Raw genomic sequence first — 26,833 nt, 5'->3', positions numbered from 1 at the left:
CTGGACCTCGCAAAGGCCTTCAACACCATTCCCCATTCCGGTATTATAGACAAGCTCACCAGCCAGAACATAAACCCCTACATTACAGAATGGGTTGTCAACTGGCTCACAGACAGAACCCACATGGTGAGAGTTGCAGGAGCTAGGGCTGACTCTAAACCGGTTACGTGTGGTGTTCCCCAGGGCTCAGTCCTAGGACCCCTCCTGTTCGGCATATACTTCTCAGAGGTACAGGCAAGCACAGGAGGACTATGGCTGACCAAGTTCGCAGATAACTGCAAACTAGGGGCTATAACTGACTCTACAGCTGACACAGGCATCCTCCAAAAGGGTCTCACTGAGACAGATACCTGGTGTCAAAATCATGGCCTCAAGCTAAATGCCAAAAAGTGCATAGTCATCCCCTTTGGAAAAAACAAAGTACCCACAAACTACCACATAGGTGGTAGTCCCCTAACTATGGAAGATGTAATAAGGGATCTGGGGACCCAAGTAGATAGTAATCTCACCTTTGATAATCACATTGCCAAAGTTATTAGAAAATCCTTCTATGTGGCCCACCTAATCACAAAAGGGTTTGCATCCAGATCAAAAGAGGTCATTGTGCCCCTCTACTCATCACTCATCAGACCCATCATAGAGTACAACGCCCCATTTGGGATGTACCTTACAAGACACCTGCAATAGCTGGAAAGACCACAGAAGTACCTCACCAAGAGGATCAATGGCCTCAAACAGATGCCCTATGCAGCTCGACTGAAGAAACTACAGCTGTACTCAGTTGCATACCGCCTACTCAGAGGTGATCTCTGCCTGACATACAAGACCATGTCCAACCCAGAATTGATGGACATGCTCCATCTAAAGAAAACCTTATCCCCTCGAGCCACACGCTCTAGGGATCTAAACCTCACCACAACAATAAATAGGACATGCTGGAGAGATAGATTCCTGTTCCAGAGACTTCCCATGCTTTGGAACAAGATCCCAATCTACATTAGGCAGAGCTCCTAGCTAACACTCTTCAAAAGAAACCTTGACGAGTGGATGGGAGACAGAAAGTTTACCTCGGGATCACTTCAGTGGGTCTGTTGGACAGAGGCACAGGGAACTAATCTAAGGGGGTGGTGAAAGCCAACACATTCTGGCTAGGCTTATAAATGCCTTCGGGCAGATAGCCTAGTACCTACCTTTGAACCTATGAAACTATGAAGAAGTAATGCTCGGCAAGGAAAATTGGCTATTGTGATGCGGAATATCATCTCACTGCTCAGAAAAGAACCAAAGCTTATGCAAGAGGTTGAAAGGTAATTGGTCTTAACTCTACACATAACAGCAGTTTCAGAATAGGATTGTTCACCTGGCATTGATTTCACTCCCATGCTGGAGCTGCCTTTCAGGAGTGACCCTCTTCTTATTAGCCCTGGCTGAATATATTGTACAGTTGAAGTTATTGCTAGTAGATTAGAGGGTTACATAAGTCTGCAAACTGCAGAAAAGGAATCTCTGTATGTTGTTTCTGTGTATGCAGCTAACATATAGTAAGAATAATTGGTTGTCTTTGAGACTATGGGATTTGTACTTAAAAGGACTGCCTACTGCAATGTAATTCTACTAGGAGATTTCAACACTTATGTGGCAAAAGCAGAAATACTTGTAGGGCAGTGAGACACCATGTGATATGAACCCAAATGTTGAACTATTGTTGTCTCTGATAGTCATGGACTGTCTGTAGTGAGCAAAGTGTTCAAACAGAAGGTTACTCATAAGTATACATTGTATCAGAAAAATATCAAAGGTCATTTCATAAAACTGTGGCCACATGTTCTGGTCACTCAGGTCAGTGGAGGTCCTGAGCTGTTAGATGTTGATCACTTGCCAAGTTAAAGAAAAAGATCTTCTATCCTTCTGTACACAATTAGCAGGGGAGGGTTCTTCAGATTTGACTGATTTACAAAGGGGCTTGAAAGACAGCACCTCCAGCAGTTGCTGAACTGAAGACAAAGATGGGAAAAGAATTTTTGGAGACTAGGGGGAGTGAATTTTCAATAACTTCAAAGAAGTTCTGGCAAACCATCTGACATTTTAGGGAGGTAGGAATTGTTCAGGCTTTTCTTAGCAAGGGTGGAGAAATGCTTATTCTGACTGAGATGTTTAGGTGGTGAAACACTTTGAGGAAATCCTGAACTTAGTGCACATACCTCCTTTAAAGAGACAGTACCAGAATCAGCTTGTAGGATTAGGTCTACTTATCTGAATAAGACCACAATTTCTAGCCAGTAGTGCTTCAGTAGAAGACAAGATCAGGTTAAACATGTGGAAAGTTCCACATATTTCTTTATGTTATATGCACATATTTATTGGGGTAAAGCACTAATCCACAGGAGACCTATTCTAGGCATAGCCCAGGATATAAAAAAAAAAAAAAAACATGAACAGCAAGTACAATAAACCAAATAATCCAGAACAGAAAAAAACATTTTAGGGTTAACCAACAAGGGGTTAAAAGACCTACCCATATATATTGTTATTTACCTTTGAGGTAATCTAGATAAAAAAAAAAAATCTAAACATAAACCATGGCACAAACTGTAAACAACATATAATGTTTATTAATCAGACTGGAAAGTGATTTTGTTGCCAGGAGTAAAAATAAAAGGTTACCAAGGGAGAGCACTGGGGACTAGTGGTTACAGAGATTGCTCATTGTTGTGTGGAAGATGGGGTCAGTACCACTGGCTTGACAGACTAGTATGGTGGTTGTCTTCATAAACAAAGTGCATTTTCATTATAGGGGGCTCATGTTCCTCAGACCTCCTGGGAAAGCCTGTGCCAAGGTTCTGGTAAAGATAACCAAGCTTTGGATTTAGGAGGAGTAATATAGCATCCATCATGGCTGTAGACTAAATATTTGCCCTTGTAAAGACATTGGAGGAGTCATGGGACTTGGCCAGTATGGTCTACATAGGTTTTTAGAACCTACAAAATGCAAATGACTATGTACGCCTGAAAGTCTATTAAGAATTTCTATAGCACTATGGGGTCCTAGGACCACTGCTACAAAGCATTTGGTTCCTATATTTTTGGAGCAAAAGTTTTTCCTAAACTCTCATCATTATGTCAGATATAGTCATGGTGAGAGTAAAACTTCGCCATGAGTATGTCTTAACCCTCTTCTGTTCATGATTTTTCAAGGACAGGATATCTGGGCACAGTAGAGGCTTGGGGGCATGACAGTGTGAGGGATATGTCTTTATTGCTTACAGATGATGTTGCCCTTCTGGCCTTAAATGACTGATCTGTACTATGCATGGACATACTTTAATGATTAGTGTGAAATGCCTGGGATGAATATTAGCACCTTCAAAACAGGAGTCAAAGTTCTCTCCCAAAATCAGCGGACTGCACTGTGCAAGTGAGAAGGAAGCAGCTATGTGAAGTAAAGGAGTTTATGTTCTTAAAGACCACGTGCAATGATTTTTGTCCTACCTAATGCAGCCCACTGACTGCCGTTTGCATCAAACTATTCCCCAGCCAAGACAAGGAGAAAGAAAAATGTATTTCCCTGTTTTCCATTTTTTTTCCAGATGCCTCTCTTCTTTTGACTCTCCACAACTTCCGGATGGATGGATGGATGGATGGTTTCTTGATATGCATCATCATGCAAGTCATGCTAATGATGCTAAGTTGGATACTGCAGTAAAACCCCTGAGCCTGGTCTCACTTTTCTAACTTTATAACAACAAAGTCTAATTTCAAATGCAAGTAAATACCTAATTCCAATTTTGTTGACTGGTAGAAGACCAAAATTTTGCAGAATGTTTGCTATTTTACCTTACATTTCTGTCCCGTCCCTCACACCACTGACAATTAGAGTCAGTTCACTAAAGCCAGGAATTAGAGATTCATTCTTCTTTTGTTCAGAGATTACTTCTTCTTTTGTTCAGTAAACATATATATATATATGTGTGTGTGTGTGTGTGTGTGTGTGTGTGTGTGTGTGTGTGTCTGTGTGTTTGTGTGTTTTAAGCTAATATGTTGACAGCCACCTAGGTACGCACAGTGATAAAGATCCGAGTACAAGCCCCCCTGGTACTCTTTACCTGTCTTACCTGTCCCAAAGAGGTCATGATGTAGAATGGTACATGCCACCAAGCTTGTGCTGCAGACATAAGGAATGTCATTTTAGCTATATTTTGTGAGCAGCTTTCAAACAATAGTTGACAGTACTATGGGAAAAGAGGAACTAACCTCTGGCACATTTGTCTTTCTCACATTAGTTCCCTATAATAATATGTAAATAACTCCCTATAATAATATGTGGCATCTCTTCTGCATTGTGTATATTGTAGATAGTTAATTTCTGTGTGCCCTGACTTTTGCTGTCTTTCACACTTTGTGTTCTAGTCCTTTGCTATTTAAATCTCTTCTTCTTTTTCCTTACTTACTCTAATCATCCCTTCCTATTGTCCCCTGTACTCTGTACTTTAGTATTATCACTATTACTGATTCATTGCTCTATACACACAGTATTCTCTTTATATTCATAATACTTACTGTTAACTTGCTTTCTGCTGTAATTTATATTTGTCTGGGTTGACACTGAAACAGGTCCATTTGGATCAGTGTTCTACCATGGCTACCAAAGTGAATAAATAAATAAATACATACATACATACATACATTCATACATACATTTAACAAAATGAAAAGTTGCTCAAAAACTCTAGACTTGTTCCTTTAATGGTGCTGACCTGGAAAAAGGGTGCTTCTGACCCCAATGTGACATAATAATGCTCGCTTTTCTGTGCACCTTTCAGTGTAGCAGAGGGTAGAGGGCAGAGCATGTAGCATTTAGGAACAGTACTTTCAGCCACAATTTTCATAAAAAACCCAGCTGTGAATGATATATGAAAATGCAGGACAGCACAATTTGATGTAAGCTTGTACTCTTACCAGAAACAGTAAAGAAGTTACCATTAAAGCAATGCAAGGCTGTGAACATGATCTTTAAGGTCACGTGTGTTTACAAGTGAAGGCAGGGAGGACCAGGGTGCTGACCACTACATGGATGCAGTTGTAACAGTACTACAAGAGTTGTATTAGGCTGTGGTGATGAAATGACCACTGAGTTATAGGATGAAGTTTACACATTAATAGTAAAGCAATAGCTACATTCCCACATTTATTTATGTATGTATTGCATTTGTTGACTGGACAAGTTTGACAGAGTGATACAGAGTCTCCATTTCAGTGGAGGCCCAGGAAGAAATGTTGCAAATGACACGTATTAGATAAAAGTTTATACACTGTGCAAGAAAGAAACAGCATTTTACAAGTGAATACATAGTCCAGTGAATAAAAATATTTTGTAAAGGTTTATAAATGATAATCAAAAGTCATTCAATATTACTTTGAAAAGTCTGCATAGTAATGGAATCATTGCAGATAGTGCAATAAAGCACATATGCAGATTATTGTTTTGAGCATAGATTCAATATACAGACATAAATTTCAGTAGACCAACAGCACTGTATACTTACCTAAGCAGTTTCGTAATAAAAACATAAAACAGACAAAGTTGCAGAAAAGCAGCATCCTTTTATACTTTTTGTTGTTAGTCTGCAGCTGGTGTAGTAGACTAAATACTAATCGAAAAAAGAGAAGGTATGGCCGCAGTGGTGTAGTGGTTAGCATTGTCACCTCACAGCAAGAGGTTCTGCCATTCGATTCTCAGCTGGTGTGCCTTCTGTGTGGAGTCCCCCTAACCTGGAAAAGCCGAAAGACATTACTTTTACTAGAAGTGATTGAAAGTGTGACAAAGGAGGGGATGGAGGGGAGAAGAAGATTATATAGGTGAATGTAAGAAAGATGACGTGAGTAGGGAAAGTGGGCCATTAGCTTTGGCTGGTAAATGAAAGGATGAGTCCACAGGTACAGGTAACAGAAAATAGACTCCTACACAGGGTTGCTGGACCCACTGTCCTTGGTGAACTGAAGAGCTCTGCAATCTGGGAGCAACTTAGAGTACAACGACTGCTCGTCTGCATTAGAAGACAGTTTCCAGGTTTGTAACCAAGCTAGGATGACATCAAGTTACTCCTGCAGGACGCATGTTGGACATGGTGCATTTGCAAAGAGTCCTGGGACTGACCTAAGGTACACTGGAATGAGTATATCTCTTAGCTAGTTCCAGAATCACTGGAGATCCTGTAAGATGAATAGAGGATTGTTTTTGTGGATACACAAGTCTAGTGTGCCCTGTTCAGCTGGTTGCCACTGCAACTCTAACCAAGAAAAGCACTTTAGAAAATGGACAGATGTTTAACTTAGCACTTCATAAACACACAATAAAATGGTTTAATACAATGTATTGCTAAAACTGTACCTTTATTAACTACACATGACTCAGTGCTATTAATTGCAATAAATGAGGTATTATTTTATTTATTTTGTTCTTTGTTTTGATAAGCTTGAAGAACACTTAGGAAGGAAGCATCCAAGGAAAGTACATAGTATAAAATGTAAACATGACTTACAAAATAAAGTTTTACAAAACAATGTGCAGTATAATACGGCAATAATGTGGTGCCATGGCTAGCATTGTTGTCTCAAGAGTACTTGCTTACTCAGGACAGGTTTCAGCTGTCTTCTGTTTAGGGTCTGCATGTCTTCTCTATGTCCATGAGGGTTTCTACCAGGTGCTACAGTTTCCTTCAACATTGTAAATATGTGCCAGAAGTGAACTGACAATACTGTGTGTGTGTGTGTGTGTGTGTGTGTGTGTGTGTGTGTGTGTGTGTGTGTGTGTGTGTGTGTGTGTGTGTGTGTGTGTGTGTGTGTCTGTGTATACACCTATCTATCATCCAACTATTTATTTATATATTTTTTAACACTTATCTGTCACAAGGCTAAGAACATAACTAGTAAAATGAGAACAGGATTATGAAATACAAATGCAGGATAATGTATTTTATCTAGTTTACATTTTTTCATTGGAAAAACAATGAAGCTTACATGTTCTGGTAAACTGTAAAGAACAGTCTATTATTTCTTACAAAGGAAATGAAATGTATGACATCAAAGCACAATAAACTGAACCCTCCAGAGGAAGCAACAGGGTAATATGAGCTCCATTAAATATGTAATTTTAAGTAACCAGGAAACTCAACAAAATACAAACCAGTAGCGTTGTCACCTCACAGTAAGACGCTGTCCAGTTCAATTCTCAGCTAGAGCATCTTCTGCATGGAGACATGCATGAATGGGCATACCTTCGTTGAAGGTTGTGCATCAGGGCTGGTAACTCGGCACGTAAAAATCAGTAGCGGACCGGAGATCCGCTGTGGCGACCCCTAACCAGGAAAAGCAGAAAGATACAGCATTATATTTGTGCAGCTAAATTACATTAAATATGATATCCAACAGGTCACTTTTTAATGCACGTTTAACAGTGTACTAAAAACTACCAGCTGTGGAGCGGGGGGGGGGGATATATTATATATTATATATTATATATTTATAATATTATTATTATATATTATAGCATGTGCCCGGAACTAGTCTTAAAAAGGACAAGCATTTTGACCAACAACAGTTCTTAAGCTGTTTTTATACATAAAACAAGTTGATAAAGTAAATCTGCAGGCAATAACCCTTTTGAACTGTTCTCTAATGAACATTTACTTATACCATAAGAGACATAAAACATAGAGAACCAAGAGTTTTTTCCAAGAAATAAATAATAAGTTCAACTTGCTTGGGGCTGCAGGTATTTTATGAAATAAGCAGTTCAGACTATCAATATGTAATTATTTCATTTGTCATTGCTAGCTACCTGTTTGTTAGCTATAAAAAGATTTTGTGGTGTTTGAATGCATAAACATTTTTTTCAAAGGGTTGCTACTCTGAAACCGTGGAATAATGGCCCTCCTTAACTTATTTTGCAGATATTTAATACAAAAGTAGAAGCAACACCGGCAATGATAGTGTGTGGGAAAGCCTAGAATTGAATCCACAGTGTTTAATAGCACTTCATCAGAGTTAGTGTAACTTTTGTAGGCCAGTTTCCTGCGTATCTGCAAAATATGTCCAAACTGGTCGGGGCAGGAGGTGAAATGGTCAGAATGCCTTAGCTAAAATTCTGTTATCTCTCTTGTGACTTTATAAATACAACAGGAACATTCCCCGCTTTATAGAAATGAACCCGTTTAGAACTAGGTCTGCGTTTATAAAAAAATAATCCAGGTACCGCTTTCATATTTCTTGAATAGCATCACTATTTTCTTCCTGTCATTGTTTCATGTGCTTATTCATTCTCTTATTCCCAGGATATTGATCCTTGCACTGACATTTATTCTGACTTTGCCCTTTAATCAGTTTATATGGACATCAGACATCTTACCTCTGCCACTGTTTACAGCCTTTTTGCTTCTAAATATGGCATGTGTAATTTGTGTTCTTAAAACTGGCACAGTTGCTTTCCATTTCCCTACTTAGAAGCTCGACTTGCATTGCATTTTACTTCAGGGAATAATGGGCATCTGAATTTCCCACTAATTGTTATCAATCTCCTTTTCTTGGCAGCTCCCTTACTGGCTGCACAGAAGTAAGCCAATCATGTTTCTGTGAACTCTTGTACTGAATGCACTACAAGATATAAATAAACAAGTTACAAGCTGGATCTAGTTGTACATCCACAATGATAACTGCAAAGTCATACATCTCAATGTATGTATGTTGTCTCTTAGTAGGTTCACAGTAATAAGGGTTTGCCTTTAGAAATACAGAAAACTGATCATTTGGTAAAGATTTAAAGACCTTTGGTCATTAACTCATTCAAATGCTTTATGTCTTCTTCTTTTCCAGGTTAGGGGTCACCACAGCAGATCACCTGTCCACTCGTGATTGGCAGTGGAGTTTTACAGTGTCGAGTTGCCAGCCCGGCACCCAACCTTCCACAGAAGGCACACACATGCACTCACACCTAGGGCCAATTTAGAGTGTCCAATCCACTTGCAGCATGTCTTTAGGGATGTGGGAGGAAACCAGAGCACCCAGAGGAAACCCACGCGACCACAGGGAGAACATGCAGACTCCGCACAGAAGGCACCCCAGCTAAGGATCAAACCGGAGAACCTCTTGCTGTGAGGTGGCAACACTAACCACTGCACCACTGTGGCCACCCTATTCAAATGCACAACCTAAAATGCCAAAGTAGGAAAGACTAAGTTTCTTTAAATTTAAATGTTATCATTTTAAAGCTTGTCAGATTAAAACGTTATACTGTACAAATCAATGATATTTTATATCAACAGGAAATAATAAATACCCATCTCACAGTAATGTATTATTGCCTACTTTCTACTTATAGAGAGCACATAGCCAGAAATTAATCAGTACACTGTCCTCTACAACAAATATAAACAAATAAGTATTCCAGCAAGATGCTGCATGGACATATGACTACATATGTGTTAGAAAATAAGCAATATATTCATATAATTTCATGAACGCTCTCAGGAAAATCTTAGCTACTAATTTTAAATACTCTTACTTAATCTATATTCACTTTTAAAAATCAATATCTCTTTTTATTTGCCTTGCCTTACCAGGTTAAATCAATGTGCAAACTCTGACTTTGGTTTTACTCAGAATGAAAAAAAAAATCAATGTCTTAAAACTGATCTGCTTAACAATTTTATGAACAATTGTATGTCAATTCTGTACATTTTGAAATGTGTGTGTGTGTCTGTGTGTGTGTGTGTCTCTGCGTCTGTGTGTTTATATCTTGAGCAATTCCTGACTGATCTTTATTACCTATCTCATTACATGTTTTGCAGCAGAGCTTACTAGTAAAGTGCACCTCCCCCCCATTGCTTCTTTTGTGGCTGTTATTACAAGCTGAAAAACCATAACATAAACCCGTCACTTCCTATTTCTATTGCAAGAAGTTCAGGGTATCTTCTTTCTCAGGCAGCACTTTCTAGAAATATTTTGTTGGTCTTGGCCTATAAATGAAGCTTGCTCAAGCTCTGTGTTCCCTGGATGAATTGCTTCATGAATAAAATACAATTTCTTAAATCTAAAGTTATTTGGAAATTAACCTTATCAGAGGTACATATCTGGTAGTTCATAATCAGATATATTAAAGGTAACCCTATTTCCTTTATAATGCTAAACTGGACTTAAAGAGATGGTCACTTTTACTTATATCAGTATGAGGGCTGAGTTACTAACTGTCAAACTAGCACAAATTGTTCTTCCCATCTCATGGATATTTCATTCAAAGGTCTAAATTAACTGATTATCAGTTTTAGATTATAAGCCTTCGTCATTTTTTTATTTTTTTTTATTTTTGATGTACAGTTCATTCCGTTATCATTTCCATCTTAGATTTATCAGAATTGTTGGAAAGGCTATTTATATGTCTATATTTCACAGCCTTCATAAAAGTAATATTTATGAACAAAATAAGTGTAAGAAAATATATGTGTTCTTTTTAAAGGTACAACTGACTCAGAAAATACTACTTTATTAGGATAGTATGTTAAAAGTAAGCAGTCTATTAAACTATTGCTCTAAATGTGCCATAAAAGTTGTGTTGTGCTAGCACCATCAGTTTACTAGAAAGATATACTCTAACCTGTCATTCAGCTGGTGAGGACAAACCTATATCAATATATCCTTAAAAAATGTTATAATCTTATAATAATACCGTTTTTTTTTTCTTTTCTACTGCCTTTCATCTTTAATGGCTTCTGTGCCTTTCTTATTGTTAAAGAGCTCCCTTTAAGTCTGAATCTCCTCCTTCATACATTTTTTTCAGTTCAGCAGTTTATTTATATATGTTAGCAAACATTAAGAATTACTGCTCCCCCTTTTCCTTTATATATTATTTTCTCATCTATATCAGAGTTTATGGACTTTATATTTTATTTCACATTAATGACAAATGTACTCTGTGCTATTACTAGATACGATATTATCAGCTTTCTTGGGGCCTTTATATAATGCTGACTATTTGGCAATAATTCTACACATATGGTAAGCAGAAAAAAAATCATAGCTTCATTCTTATCACTCTAATATGATCAATGAAATAGTTTTGGCAGCAAAAGACAGGAAAAAGAATGCAGGATATGTTTTATATTGGACAAGCGTAATATTATTTCTATTCTCCCATCTTTTGGGAGGAAATATTTACACAGTAAATATTTTATGTAAATAATCCTTATCCTGCCATAAATGACTGTTACATCATCATTGTGTAATGTAAAAATAATACTTCATAACTGACACTAATCCTCTTCCAAAAGAGAGAGCAATTTTTGCAGAAAATGCACAGAAGGATATTTTTGGGAACAGCATTATTATGGCTCCTGTACCATTCTGCGATTCTTTAACAAATAGGTCTCCGGTTGGACTTAAATTATAAACTAATATCTAATGCATGCACAAAGGTTTTGATACTCACCCTGATGGCTGCATACAAAGCTTAGGTAGACTGAAATTCAACAAATATAAAATGAAGTACATAATATTAATGAATTGGTATAGTGATACCTATTGACAATAGCTACATTAGCAGCAGAAATGCTAAGTATTTCTCTATCAGTGTGTTACATACAGTTTCAAAAAAGGTGGGAAATTCTTACGTAGCATTTCCCAGTCCACAACATGAAAGTAATCTAGGACAGTTTACTTTAGGTGACTTCTTAAGTTTTCAGAGCATTTTTTATCACAAGCATCTTTTGTTGCAGTTCTGTTGCTCAACTTTGTTAATCTTTGTTATTGTTCCTGTTTGTAGCTTGAGTGTGCTGGACTTAAAAGCAGAATCATGCAATCCTCTTTATGGTCTTAAATTGGTCTTATTATTTGGAATAATACATCACACATTAATGCATGCTAAAGGAAAATAAGCACAATATATACTCTTTAAAATAATTCTCGGTGCCATGCCTATAACAACCATCAGCCTCCCATACCTTATTGGTCCATTTATTCCTCCAGTGCCTGGTGCCATAAGGCAAAAGTGGAAGATCAGAGTGATCATATATCAAGGATAGTGAGTTTTTATGTTTGTTCATAGCACTCCACTGGATAGTGAAAAAAACATTGTTTATTATCTACTGCATTGGGCCTTTTGTCTGTACATGCCTTCTCAGACCTCTACCACTTGTTAAAGTGTACTGACTATAACTTCTAGGTAGGCTCATACCCCCCATCTCTAGTGTGAAAGCTAATATTATATGAAGCTCTTATGGCAGGAATCCACAACATCCACCTCCAGGGATGGTCAGGCCATCATAAGCCACTCGGTCCCATCTCTTATCATATGGCTTCAATACCGACCAGACTGCTAATCAAGCCTGGGCCATTTGGGGTGGAGTCAGGCCAAATAACAATGTACCATGGAGCCTTAAAAACCTTCAATGCATCACCTAATCTAACTGAATGTAATCTAACCTATTTTAAACTAAATTTGTTTAAGTGTGATGTCCTTATTTCCAGTAAAAGGAGGTCACTCAAGGCCATCTGGCTGTTTTAAAAACATGTATTACTGCTCACTCCTTCACACTCAGAACTACAAAGTCTATATTTGGCTGAACATATATCTTTCCAGAGTATCAAATGAGTCAATACTTAAGGTATTGCTTTTTTTCATGCTTTCTTAATCACCTCTATGAAGAGCTCACTTTATTTTATTTATTTACATATTTGCCTTTTGCTGACTTGGTTAGTTCCACACTGCATAGTATATTTTCTTGAGCCATTGTAATTGATATTCATCATCACCTGGGGAAAACTGGGCAGTACACTAGGAAAATTCTTGCACATTTTTAAACTCTGGGTCTTACATAATACATACTTAAATAAGTTTTATATGGCCAAGTCATATATTCTGGTCCCTGGGACTTAACAGTAGGGGTTTTGGTACCAATGGATTTAGAAGTTAAAAGTGTATTTTTCAGAGTGATATGGGAAAGTTCACTAAATCCCATTAAAAGAGCAGTAATTCCAGGAAAATTTTAAGAGAAGTAGAGGAAAGACATAGTCTCTACAAAATAATGTATGATTAACAATGTACTTGTTTAATTGTATTTTTCATGATATAATGTAATGGTTATCCCTACACTTTTTGACAAATGCCACATTTTTTGCAGCCACATGTGCTACCACCAACTCAGCTAGGTGTTAACTTGGTTTATCGTCTCATCTAAATGATAGAAGTTCAGGAGAGTAGCATCCTTTTTTGTTGTACTACAGTGTCAGTTCTGGAAGAAGATGAATGTAAACACCTACTATGGAACTAGAACACATATCCTGCTAATCCTCTGGCATCAAAGGTGAGTGTGCCACCTGCTGAGGTGCCGACAGTGTAGCTGACACTTATTGACCTATTCTCCATACTACGCATACTTATGGCTTGTTAATACTGTGCTCATCCTATTTCTATGCAGAGGTCAAAAGTGAGCTGAAGTGGCATTTTTACAGAATATGTGACTACCTCAGCAGGTGCCACCTCATGCAGTAGCACTTTAACAGAATATGACTGCCTCAGCAGCTGCCTCCTCATGCAGTAGCACTTTAACAGAATATGACTGCCTCAGCAGCTGCCTCCTCATGCAGTAGCACTTTAACAGAATATGACTGACTCAGCAGTTGCCTCCTCATGCAGTAGCACTTTAACAGAATATGACTGCCTCAGCAACTGCCTCCTCATGCAGTAGCACTTTAACAGAATATGACTGCCACAGCAGCTGCCTCCTCATGCAGTAGCATTTTAACAGAATATGACTGCCACAGCAGCTGCCTCCTCATGCAGTAGCACTTTAACAGAATATGACTGCCACAGCAGCTGCCTCCTCATGCAGTAGCATTTTAACAGAATATGACTGCCTCAGCAGCTGCCTCCTCATGCAGTAGCATTTTAACAGACTATGACTGCCTCAGCAGCTGCCTTCTCATGCAGTAGCATTTTAACAGAATATGACTGACTCAGCAGCTGCCTCATCATGCAGTAGCACTTTAACAGATTATGACTGCCTCAGCAGCTGCCTTTTCATGCAGAAGCACTTTAACAGACTATGACTGACTCAGCAGCTGCCTCCTCATGCAGTAGCACTTTAACAGAATATGACTGACTCAGCAGCTGCCTCCTCATGCAGTAGCACTTTGACAGACTTTGTGACTGCCTCAGCAACTGCCTCCTTTAAGTATGCATACACATACACAGTTCCACAATCTTGTTGTTTGGCACCCCTTAAGGACCCAAAAAAGTCCATGGTAAAAGAAGAAAAAAGAAGAAATTTAAGGCCTAAGGTGGTATAAATTAAGGTTGTGAAATTCACCTGCAAGATGTGGATTTTCTTTTACCTTGCACACTCTTATGTATCACCTAGAGTACCTTTAAGCCAAATTAGGAAATAACTGCATGCATCTTTGCCACAAACTCTACAGTTTTCTCTGTGCAACAGTCTATAGCTACTTGCAAATGTGTCTGTATCATATAAGACCCACACTTAATTTAGTCATTTCTACAGTTACAGACTGTGTGCACTTGTAGACTGCACCTAAACTGTGGAAAAAAGACATGTTGATTACCTGTTAATGAGTGGCTAGCCATTGGTCTGATGGTGTTCATGTTCCTTCACTTTAATTATACCTCCCATCAGCTTACTGCCTCAGCAAAAGGAAACATGCCTACCAGCTAAAGTCCATTTTGTAAAAACAATCTTTTCACAAAGTCCAAGGCCATCTTTAAAGTTTGCCAGTGGTGAACTCCCAGTCTTTATTTCAGCTATCTAGGAGTGTCTCAGTGCAGAGGCTACTAAAATGTAGGATGTGTTATACATACTCATAGAAAATATCAGAATGAACCATCAGGGTGACTGAGGGATGTGCATGCATTGTGCAGTTACTGAAACTTATACTGTCAACCTTCTTTTAACTAACATAACAATGGGTGTGCCTGCCTCCCTATAAAGGATAATGGTGCATTCTTTCATTGTTAATATAGACAAGTATTTCTGGAGTGCTAGGTAGAGTACAACTACTTATACTTTGTCATTCCTAATTTTTAACTAAAATGTAAATTTTATTCTGCTCTTCTTTACAATTAAATTAGATACTTTTAGTATCTGACATTCGACTGCATGATACATCTTCTGTGTGCATCTGTTGATGGCCTATGGCTAGAAAGCATCTAATTTGGATGGATCCATCCACATGGTTATTGAAGAAGGGCAATATTAACATAAGCATCCATTCATTATCCAATTATTGATGAGGGAACCACAGTCTATCCTAGCCATACCTGTCAATGATACACATTTTCTCAGAATGTCCAGGTTTTTCCTGATATTTTGGTCCATTTTTCATACACTTGTGTTTTTTTGGCAAATTAGTGGCAAATCATTAAAGACTGAAGTTAAAAAATGACAGACATTTGAGTTTCAGATTTCATACCCTTCAGAAAATTAATGCTAATGCAAAACATGTTATTCTATCAACTTTCTAAGACTGTGAGAGCAATATTTAAAAATTGTCCTTATTTTTGGGCCTATGTTCCACTTTTATATAAGGCTTTGTCCAGATTTCTGGCTCTAACAGGTTGAGAGGTATGATCCTAGCACTTAGCTGGCATAAGGCAGAGAGCGCACTTATGGCTAGGACTACATAATATGGGCATTTTAAAGGAACATCACATCATTTACAGCATGTCTTTTTGTATATGAAAGGAGACTGCGGCATCCAGCAAAACCCCACCCAGACACAGGAAAAAAATGTAGACTTCAAACATAACATACCCTGCAGAATCAAGCAGTATGGAGAAGCAGCACTAACTGCTGGGCGTCTAGGCCAGTCAGCATATGCAGACATCTAAGTGGAAATATAGCACGTCTGCAACTATTGGAAGTTGGCTTTATTGGCCTGAATGCACCAGTATGGCCTTATGTAAGTAAAGGTAAAAAAGTAATAGCAATCAGAAGCCATGCAGCTGAAACACTGGTATGTCTTTAAAGGCACAGTCGCAGAGATTTTTTTTGTTTTGATTCTGGTCTTTATTTACATCTTCAGTTTGGCTTTCTGAGCATGTCGCAGCTTTGGCTTCAGGGGTTGGGGAGTTGTGCTTTCAGGAATTTTTAATGTTCTTAGTCAAATTCCATCTCAAATTGCAGTTCTGCTAACAACAGCTCTCACTAAATCATTCATTAATTTCACCTGTTCTTTTTATCCTCAGCGAAAAGTAGCCTTTCAGGAATTTTATGACCTCACTTGCTACTACAACCTGTGACAGTTATACATACTAATTCTGAGATTGCTTTACTACTGAGTAAGGGGAATACATCAATTGACAGCTAAGATTTAGTATGAATTCACTAAACTGTACTCTTTCAACTATACTGCTCACAGATGCAGAATAAAGGAAATAAAGAGCTGCACAATTAAACCAAGCTTTATAAGAGTTCATAAAAAGTCAACATTTAAACCAAGCTTTATAAGAGTTCATAAAATGTCAACAATTAAACCAAGCTTTATAAGAGTTCATAAAAAGTCAACAATTAAACCAAGCTTTATAAGAGTTCATAAAACGTCAACAATTAAACCAGGCTTTATAAGAGTTCATAAAAAGTCAACAATTAAACCAAGCTTTATAACAGTTCATAAGAAGTCAACAATTAAACCAAGCTTTATAATAGTTCATAAAAAGTCAAAAATTAAACCAAGCTTTATAAGAGTTCATAAAAAGTCAACAATTAAACCAAGCTTTATAAGAGTTCATAAAATGTCAACAATTAAACCAAGCTTTATAAGAGTTCATAAAAAGTCAACAATTAAACTAAGCTTTATAAGAGTTCATAAAAAGTCAACAATTAAACCAAGCTTTATAAGAGTTCATAAAAAGTCAACAATTAAACCCAGCTTTATAAGAGTTCATAAAAAGTCAACAATTAAACAAAGCTTTATAAGACTTCATAAAAAGTCAGCAATTAAACCAAGCTTTATAAGACTTCATAAAAAGTCAACAATTAAATCAAGCTTTATAAGACTTCATAAAAAGTCAACAATTAAACCAAGCTTTATAAGAGTTCATAAAATGTCAACAATTAAACCAAGCTTTATAAGAGTTCATAAAAAGTCAACAATTAAACCAAGCTTTATAAGAGTTCATAAAAAGTCAACAATTAAACCAAGCTTTATAAGAGTTCATAAAAAGTCAACAATTAAACCAAGCTTTATAAGAGTTCATAAAAAGTCAACAATTAAACCAAGCTTTATAAGAGTTCATAAAAAGTCAACAATTAAACCAAGCTTTATAAGAGTTCATAAAAAGTCAACAATTAAACCAAGCTTTATAAGAGTACATAAAAAGTCAACAATTAAACCAGGCTTTATAAGAGTTCATATCAACAATTAAACCAAGCTTTATAAGAGTTCATAAAAAGTCAACAATTAAACCAGGCTTTATAAGAGTTCATAAAAAGTCAACAATTAAACAAAGCTTTATAAGAGTTCATAAAAAGTCAACAATTAAATCAAGCTTTATAAGAGGTCATAAAATGTCAACACTGAGAGTCTTGCCTAACCAGCCCCACCACACACAAAGCTGTAATAACCTTATTCTTTCCCAGTGATCAGGGACTGAAAGCTTTGGCAGGAACTAAATATTGTTAATTGTGTTCACCAGAAGGAATGAAAACAGGGCTGCATAAAGTGAATTGAAACTAGGAGTAGGCTGATGATGACATGGTAAGTGGGTGGTGACAACTGGGAGGTATCATGACAAACTTCTTTCGGTCAGAATTTTAAACTCTGGGATTGTCCTTTTAAGGGGATATTTGCATGTAACTTATGGACCTCCACTACAAGAAACTCTAGCTTTGTTGTGCCCTTTTTGTAATTAATAAACAAGTGAGATTTGAATAAATAAGTTGACAGCCATCCCTGTTTTTGCCTGGACTGTTTTTCTCAATTGTGTCCTTTTTGTAATTGACATTATAGAGAAATGTGCAAGCATACTGGTTGCAAAAACATGTACAAGAGTGCTGTCATAAAAGGACAAATGATATTTTAGAAGATGAGAATAATGCAATCTAGGAAAAATCATAAAGTGTCTGATTATTTTACACACACTCTGTGAAATGTGTACTGACGTCAGTTTGCTATTGTATGGCTTATTGAATACAAACTGCCTGTGTCTATAAAGCAGAAAGTAGAAACTCATCTGTCTTTAAGGTCAGATCACACACACACAAACACACAAAACCATGTGGAATATAAAAAACTAAATTTAGGACATTGACCGGGACTTAAACATGCAATTTACAGCAATCTGTGTTGATGTCAGTGCTTCTGGACCATTAGCTTCCTAAACAAGGCTATGTGCTTTCTGCTAGGATTGCCTATCATGGTATTTTTAAGATCAGATAGTAATATTCAAAAAAAAGAAGAAGAAGATGCTTTACTATGGCTTACCATTTAATTTGGCTTTATTGGTTTTATTTGCCTTATAAATAAATATTTTGCATGTGGTGATCATTTACAGTGAGGACTTATGTGCAATATATCAAAACATTTACTTTGTTAGTACATAGGTATTGACTGCATTTTTTGTAATTTCAGTCGAGTAAATTTAATGTGCAAATGAAGTGAAATGATTGCTCTGATAAATACTAGAGGTAATTGTTTTTATGACACCTCACCAGTAATGGTATATAGACACAATTCTACTCATTTCCAACAACGCGCTAGACCTGAGGTCTAAGTAAGGCAGATACAATATATAAAACACATAAGGAAATTTTCCTAGAAATTCAATATCAAGCTTTTCCATTACATTATTGTGAAAATTCCATGTTTACAATTATGTTGTTTATAGAACAGCCACAAATTCAACCCTAAACAAAACAAGATCAGTAAAAACTGTTAGTATGAGTCAAAATGCATTTCACAAGAATCTCAATCCTGTGAACATGAATCCTTATGCAAAGACTTAAGGTTGGCACTTTGCAATAAGACAGATAAAGAACTGGATTTATAACTCGTAGCCCAGAACAAATTGCTGCAGTTCAGGAGCTGAATGACTGAAGCCATATCTGGGTGTACAGTGCATAGGATATGAACTATGATATGCAAACAAACTTCATTTTATTGTCTTGGGTTTGATTCCCACAGTTTCATCTTACATTCAGTGTGACTGAATTACATCTAGTAGTGTAATCCCACCAGTTAACAACAAAAAGAGTTCTGAGCTGAATTACCATCTTAGTTTAAGCTGCATATGGCACGGCTTGCAAGTTTTTATGATGGCTGGTTATATTAAGGGCATAGATTTGTATGAATGATTAAAATACTGTTGAATTTTTACAAAAAACAGCATTATTGGGAATTCAGTTATTTTTCAGACCACTACACACATTTTCAAAAAGCATTTATTCTTCTGATTTTTGATGTAGTTTAGTGTTCTGGTTTACAAAAGTAATATCCTTTGTTGTGTATTATATTATACTGGGTTCCCATTAAAAGTAAGAATGCTCAAATGAGCGACTAGCACAATTCTGAGCCCAAGACTCAAACAACGTAATAGAGGCATAACATCAATTGGAATGGGACTGTCATTGTGAGGGATTATAGCACAGCGGGGACTGGATTGTTGCTGCTTTCCTCAATGTGGCATGATCTTGGAGGTGTTTATATATATATATATATATATATATATATATATATATATATATATATATATATATATATAAAATTAGCGGGGGGTATTCCACAGAAGGTGCAGGGGGGAGTTGCCCATGCAAAAAAAACATGTTTTTTGTGTGTTAATTTCAATGTTTTTGCTGTGTGTTGTTTGATGCTATGTTCTTTCAGCTTTCTGGATCTGATAGTGTGCTGATCTCTCATTTGAGCATTCAATTATAATAAGAACTCATTACATTATACTATATTATCTTAAAGGCATTAGAAATCAATTAAGTTATGAGACCATTTATGTCTTGTCAGTATCCACTTTCATGGTGTACCTTCTGCTTCTAATAAGGCTAAGCAAGTCAGGTTGGGGTATATTTGTCGGTGCACATTCGATCATCAAGGCCATATTGAAAGATGCTAGGGCATCACTCTGCTTAACATGCAAGAGGACTCACTGCAGAGAAGAGGTAAACACTGGGCAATGAATCTACCCTCGCCTCGAGTTGTGTTTATATTTTGGTGGAACCTTAAGTCTTTAGAGATAGTGTTGGTGAATCCTTCTGGTCTTACAGAACTGCAAAAACATCTGGGAGGGTGCGGTCCTTTAAAGAGCAGAAAGTAAGCCATAGATAACAGAGTTTGGAGATATGGCTTTAAGTCTGTCTGGGTATGATAGAGTCTTTATGCCATTAAGTTTTTAGTCAGGGACTGTTGTGGCCTTTATAGTTGGGCCACATGTTTGGACAGCGATATTCTAAATAGGGTAATGCCATTCTGCTCCAAAGATTTCACTGTGTCTCGGTCCTGATCTACACAGCAGTACACTACCAACACATTTGATACAATGGTTAAGATCTTTGTCTCACATGCACAAGGTACAAGGTTTGATCCTGTCCTCCATCCAATACCTGATGGAGTCTGCATGCTCTCCCTGTATCTTTGTAGGATTTCTCCAACAGAGCCCCCCCCCAAAAAAAAAACAACAACATGCTGATTGTTTCCATCTCAAATTCACACAAGAATAGAACTGAGGGCAGCAGTACAGACTTGATATGGTGCTTATTGGGGAAAAACTTGTATAAAGCAATCACTTTGGGCATCAACTGTGGTGCACAGTATCATCTAGATGGGAAAACATGGATCACAGACTACACCTCAAGTCATGCCTAGCCACTCAGTGGTGCAAAAATTGATTCAAGTAATGTTGCCAAAAATGAGGATGGTTATTTGCCACTGATAAATGGGTTGAGAATCTGGCCTACTCCAACCTAAGCCAGCTACCCGTGGTAAGGGTGTATGTGCTCCTATTGGCCTGTATGTGCCTGTCCTAAAGTCCAGCAGCCCTAGGTCAATCAGACTCCAGTGTAAGGATAGGGCACTATTCATGATCTCAACCTATGACCAACAGCAGGGTTGTGATAGTGAGGAAAAGAGTGCATTCAGACAATGGGAACAGGACTTACTAGATAAAGCAGGACAACATGAATTGGTGCTGACAATGGGTGACCTGAACGCACACATCAGGACAGATAGAAGAGGATATAAGGACTGTTTAGGTCCACATGGGTAGGACAAAAGGAATAAAGAAGGGCAGACCATTGTAGACTTCTGTCTGGCAACTGGCTTGATGGTAGCCAACACATAGCTCAATAAGGCAGTCACAAGAACTCATACAAGAGTGGCCAACATGCAACACAGGTAGACTTCCTCATAGTAAGGTAAGGGCACGGGAGCAGAATTAGTGATTGCAAAGTCATCTCCAGTGAAATAGCTGGCCCCAGCATAAAGCAAAGGTTGCCACAATCAGCTGGAAGCAGTGGTCTTAGAAGGTACCAAGACCAACAGAGACTAGGCTAAAGACTTGGCATTTGACTAGCGAGAAAGCATACAGATCAATGAATTACTCAGAGCTCTAGCATCTCAGAAAGAAGAGGAAATAGGTGGAGTTGAAGAAGAATGGCAGAGTCTCAAAACAGCATGTATGAGGACTACAGAACAGAAATATGGCTGAGCAAACTATGGAAATAAGGTACATAAGAAAAGCGGATAGTGGAATGCAGAAGTCTTGGAAGGCATCAAAAGAAAGCAAGAGTGCAAAACGTGTGAGAAATAGAAAAGATAGACCAAGCTAAAAAACCTGGATGGCTAACAAAGAGGTTTAGAGACCAGTTTCAAGGAACAAGGCACCAGTGACACTCTACCAGCTTCTGGAAAGTGACTTCAGTGGATAGCACAAAGAAACTCTATCAGGTTGCAAGGCAAAGACAGAATAGTAAAGAAGATATTCAGATACCTTTCATAAGGGATGCCAACAACAACCTGTTCATCAAACACAGATGAAAAGAGTACTTTTAGCAGCTTATGAATGAAGAACACCCCACAGAAGCCATACTTCCTCAGACAGTACCTATGACGAGAGAAGAGGGGAGCCCACTCTAGAAGATGTACAAACACCACCAAGGAAAATGAAGTCAGAAGTAACAGGATCCAATGAGGTCACAGCATGTATGATAAAGATGCTGGGTGAGATAGGGAGAAATGGCTTCTAAGGGTACTAATAACAGTGTGGAGAGAAGGGTGCAGGGTGTATCCCAAATGAATGGACAATAAGTATACTAGTGCAAGTAAACAAGAAAAAGGGAGCATCCAGACTAGTGGGCAGTACAAAGGTATCAAATGTCTGTCACACTGCATTAAAGTACTGGAGAGGGTAACTGATAAACAAATAGGAAGAGCAGAAGAAAGTAAAATTGGAGATGAGCAGTTTGGATTCAGATCAGGATGCAGCACAACTGGCCCGATATTTGCAGTGAGAAAGATAGTTGAGAAGAAGTTAGAGATTAGGAAGGAGTCTAACTGGGCATTTCTAGACTTGGAGAAAGCATATGACAAGGGCCCAAGAAAGCTGATATGGACAGTCTTGTGGTGGTTCAAAGTCTCAGAAACATTGATAGAATTACTGCAGGCTATGTACAAGGGCCAAAGGACTCAAGTATAAAAAATGTTCGGTCTCACAGAGGAACTCTCTGTCGGAGTGGGTGTGCATCTGCACTCAGCTCTATGTCCACTGCAGTTCATACCATTGATGGACTACATTAGCAAACAGGTTAGAGGGAACAGATAAAAAAAGATGAGATCCTTTATGCAGTCAATGTGGCATTGTAGGTAGATTCTGAACAAGAACTTCAGCAAAAATAGAGGAATGGTATGCAAAACTGAAAACACACACAGTGAAACTGAGTACAGATAATTTAGTACTAGTAGCAGAAACTGGGGTAATCAGAAGAAACTGTGAATTGAGATAGAAGGGAAAATAGTTGAACAGGTTAGCAGCTTCAAGTACTTGGGGAGGGTTGAGGAAAAGGGAAGTCTGAATGAAGAAGGCAAAGCTAGAATCAGAGGAGCTACAACCAACTAGCATAGAGTGTCAGGTGTTGTGTATCACAGAAGACTGCCAAAGAAGCTGAAAAGTAATATGTAAAAAACAGTGGTGCGACCAGTACTACTGTATGATACAGAAACCTGGGCAGTAAAGGAAGAGCAGTTGAGGGAGCTACAGATGATGGAAATGAAATGTCTAAAAAGAGTAGTAGGATGCAGTTGTGGCACAGACGAAGGAATGAGGACATCAGAGCAGAAGCCAAAGTAGCTCCATTTGTGAAGGTCAAAGAAAACAGATTACAGTGGTTTGAGCATGTGTGGAAGTGCAGAAAATGATCTAGGGAAGAACTAGGATAGACAAGAAGAAGGCAAGTGAAAATGAGGGCATCCAGCAAAGAGGTGCATGGATTATGTGAGAGAAGACCTGCAACAATCAGGTATGACTACCGAAGAAAGTGGCTGAGTGGCATTGCATTGAGAGAGAGGGAGAGAGTTGACATGACATCTCAACCTCATGTTGAAAATGGGAAAGGGGGGGGGGGGTTTGATGGTAATAATGATGATGCATGTTTCACTACATTGACTTCACGGAGTTTATACTTCTTTATATGCAGCTACACAAATGTATATTTACCTAAAAAATACAAATATTTTTATACTGTAGTAAAAACTTAAGTGTGCATGTATTCTGGGTATTGTTGTCAACCTGCCTTACAAGCAGAGGTCAAACAGCACTTTGTTGTAAAATAAGTATATTAACAGAATGTGACAACAATACTCCTTGGAATGCCCGGATTTCCCAGCTAAATATAAGAGGCTATATGTCATTTTCTCAAGGGCAGTTCGTTCAACAATTGATAGATTTCCAGTAAGATACTTAATAAAAAACTGTCTAAAGACTGCCATTCTACTAACAAGAACTTTACAATAATTCAGTATTGATTTATACAGTCTTTGTCTATATGTAGTAACAGAAACGTTGGCTTGTCAGGTTAACGTTATATTTGATGTAATGAGAACTTAGTTATGAATGTTTTTGACATTACGTTCTCCCAGTCGTTTGACTAGAGGTCAAATATTCCTTCACTGGAAATTAGGTATAATGTTAAATGGGGAAAGCAAAAGTATTGTGAAACACCATTTTTGTAGCTGAATATAAAAGGTTGTGTGATACTTCCCCTGAGGCAGTTCATAGTAACAAAAACATCAAGTAATTACAGCAAAATAATTGGGATCAAAATCTAGTCAACAATGCCATTCTAACCCCACAGATTATACCATATTTCAGTCCTAATTTGAGCAGCTGTATATTTCCTTTATATGTTGCTTTGTCTGCTAAAATGTTTTTTACTTCTGGTGTAATGAAACCTTAGCCCACATATATGTCATTACTTTCTTACAATTTTTTGAGTACAGGTCAATGAGACCCTCATTTAAAATCAGTTGTAGTGCCAGACTGTGGCAACAAAAGCAATCTACAGCACCGTATTTATTAGCTGTATACAAGGGGCATATATCACTTCATAACTCACCTTGCCTGATAAAATTAAAACAAAGGTAGAACAAAACCCAGAAACTTAGTTGGTTTGTCTGGAAGAAGGTCTAAATATACCATGAAAAGTATTTAATGAATTACATTACCCTATTCAAGAGCAGCCGGGACAAATGGATGGGTGACCGCAAATTCATCCCAGGGGTGGCATCCATGTCCTTTATGGACAGGGGTAGTCGGTGCTGATCTGTAAAGTATGTCCATCTAAGGGCAATTGGAGCAACCTGGGATTAACAGGGCTAGACTTATAAAGGGTCTAGGGCCATTAGCCTAGTATCCTCCTATGAACCTGTAAGTCAGAGTGTAAAAAATGCCACAAAAGTCGTGGTAATAATTTACATTTGACACAAATCAGAGTCACTGTACTTTTAACTTATACTTTCTATATTATATCAGATTGTGAAACAGAGTACAAAGGGTTTGTCCACATAAAAGCACTTTAGCTAGCAGATCTAAGCAATTCTGTCTGATACCATCCCTATGGGAGGAATAAAGATTTCTTGTTCAAGTTTCAAGTAGTTTATTCAATTAAGTATGTAGATGGACAAGTGTTCTTGTTCTAATGGCTGTTGTATTAAATTATTAGTTCTGTCAGCCTCTGGGACACAGGTGGGACAACAGACTGGACTCAAGCCTTCTGGTTTACTTCTGTTTTCAGATTATGAGGATGCATAGTACACTGTGGGACAAAAAAGAAAGGACTGAAAATAAGATTATGATAGTATGGTAGTCCCCTCTGAGCCATTTGGATTATAAAAAATATAAAATAATATCGACTAGCTTGAAAATGGCCAAACAAAAAGGTTTATATTGACCAGCTTATTTTTACAAACAAAGCCTATTATTCAGACTGCAAAATCAGCTGAAAGTAATTACCCAGAAATATGTTAGCACAATTCTATATTTTATTTGTATTCTTCTGCCACCAAGGAGATATTTTTGAAGTGCCACAACATATGAGTCAAGGAGCATCTAAATCTACCTCTATTATCCTGCTTTTGTGTATTAAAGGCCTATTCCTTGGTTTCCGGGATGCACTACGCAAAAAGAATATAACACTTTAAACTCCATAAAATCTCAACACATGCTGAAATTTTAATTTTTCCAAATGAGTTTACAGTTTCATATCCAACTTTTTATTTTACACATATTTTACACAGCTTGGCTAGTAGGCATTTTATTCCTATTATTCTGGTTGACCTCTTTGTTTTCACACTTAACTTGACCATAATTCACTTCCATGTCAGCTCACTCATGTGCTAACTCTAACCCTAAACCTACTACAGCCTCTAACCACAAACCTATAAATTACCGACTGAAAACCCTTTCCCTAAGTGTAACATTGTCCAAAATGCACATGCAAATGCAAGTGCACACACAAACACACACACACACACACACACACACACACACACACACACACACACACACACACACACAGACACACACCTACTACCAATTCTGAATCTTTAGTAGACCAATCCACTTATCTGCAAGCAAAGAAACCTCACATACTGTATTGAAAGTCAATGTTCCCAACATCAACAATTCCAGCATTTGAAAACAAGCATTTTCAATAAAAAAGATACACTATTTCACCTTTTCAATAGAGTGAACTGTTAACTATATATTCTCTCAGTATGTGTATTGTACATATGTATATATATGTATATATATATATATATATATATATATATATATAGAGAGAGAGAGATGTGAAGAAGAGAGTACAGGCAGGATGGAGTGGGTGGAGAAGAGTGTCAGGAGTGATTTGTGGCAAACGAGTACCAGTAAGAGTGAAAGGGAAGGTCTACAAGAGGGTAGTGAGACCAGCTATGTTATATGGGTTGGAGACAGTGACATTGACAAAAAGGCAGGAGTCAGAGCTTGACGTGGCAGAGTTGAATATGTTAAGATTTGCACTGGGTGTGACAAGGATGGACAGGATTAGGAATAAGTATATTAGAGGGTCAGCCCAGGTTGGAAGGTTTGGAGACAAAGCCAGAGAGGCAAGATTACATTGGTTTGAACATGTGCTGAGGAGGGATGCAGAGTATATTGGGAAAAAAATGCTAAGGATGAAGCTGCCAGGTAACAGGTAAAGAGGAAGGCCGAAGATAAGGTTTATGGATGTGGTGACAGAGGACATGCAGGTGGATGGTGTGCCAGAACAAGATGCAGAGGACAGGAAGAAATGGA

General features: G+C 37.8%; 1 protein-coding gene across 1 annotated transcript in view; it reads right to left on the bottom strand.

Moving 5' to 3' along the window:
• Nucleotides 1–26,833, bottom strand: part of ITGA8 (integrin subunit alpha 8) — a 1,841,490-nt gene that overhangs the window by 1,239,891 nt on the left and 574,766 nt on the right. The window lies entirely within an intron of this gene.

The sequence above is a fragment of the Protopterus annectens genome, chromosome 3.part1, assembly GCF_019279795.1.
Source record: "Protopterus annectens isolate FY-2018-M chromosome 3.part1, PAN1.0, whole genome shotgun sequence".
Classification (NCBI taxonomy): Eukaryota; Metazoa; Chordata; order Ceratodontiformes; family Protopteridae; genus Protopterus; species Protopterus annectens.
The sequence above is the reverse complement of the archived record's forward strand: the minus strand, read 5'-3'. Positions and strand labels throughout refer to the sequence as shown.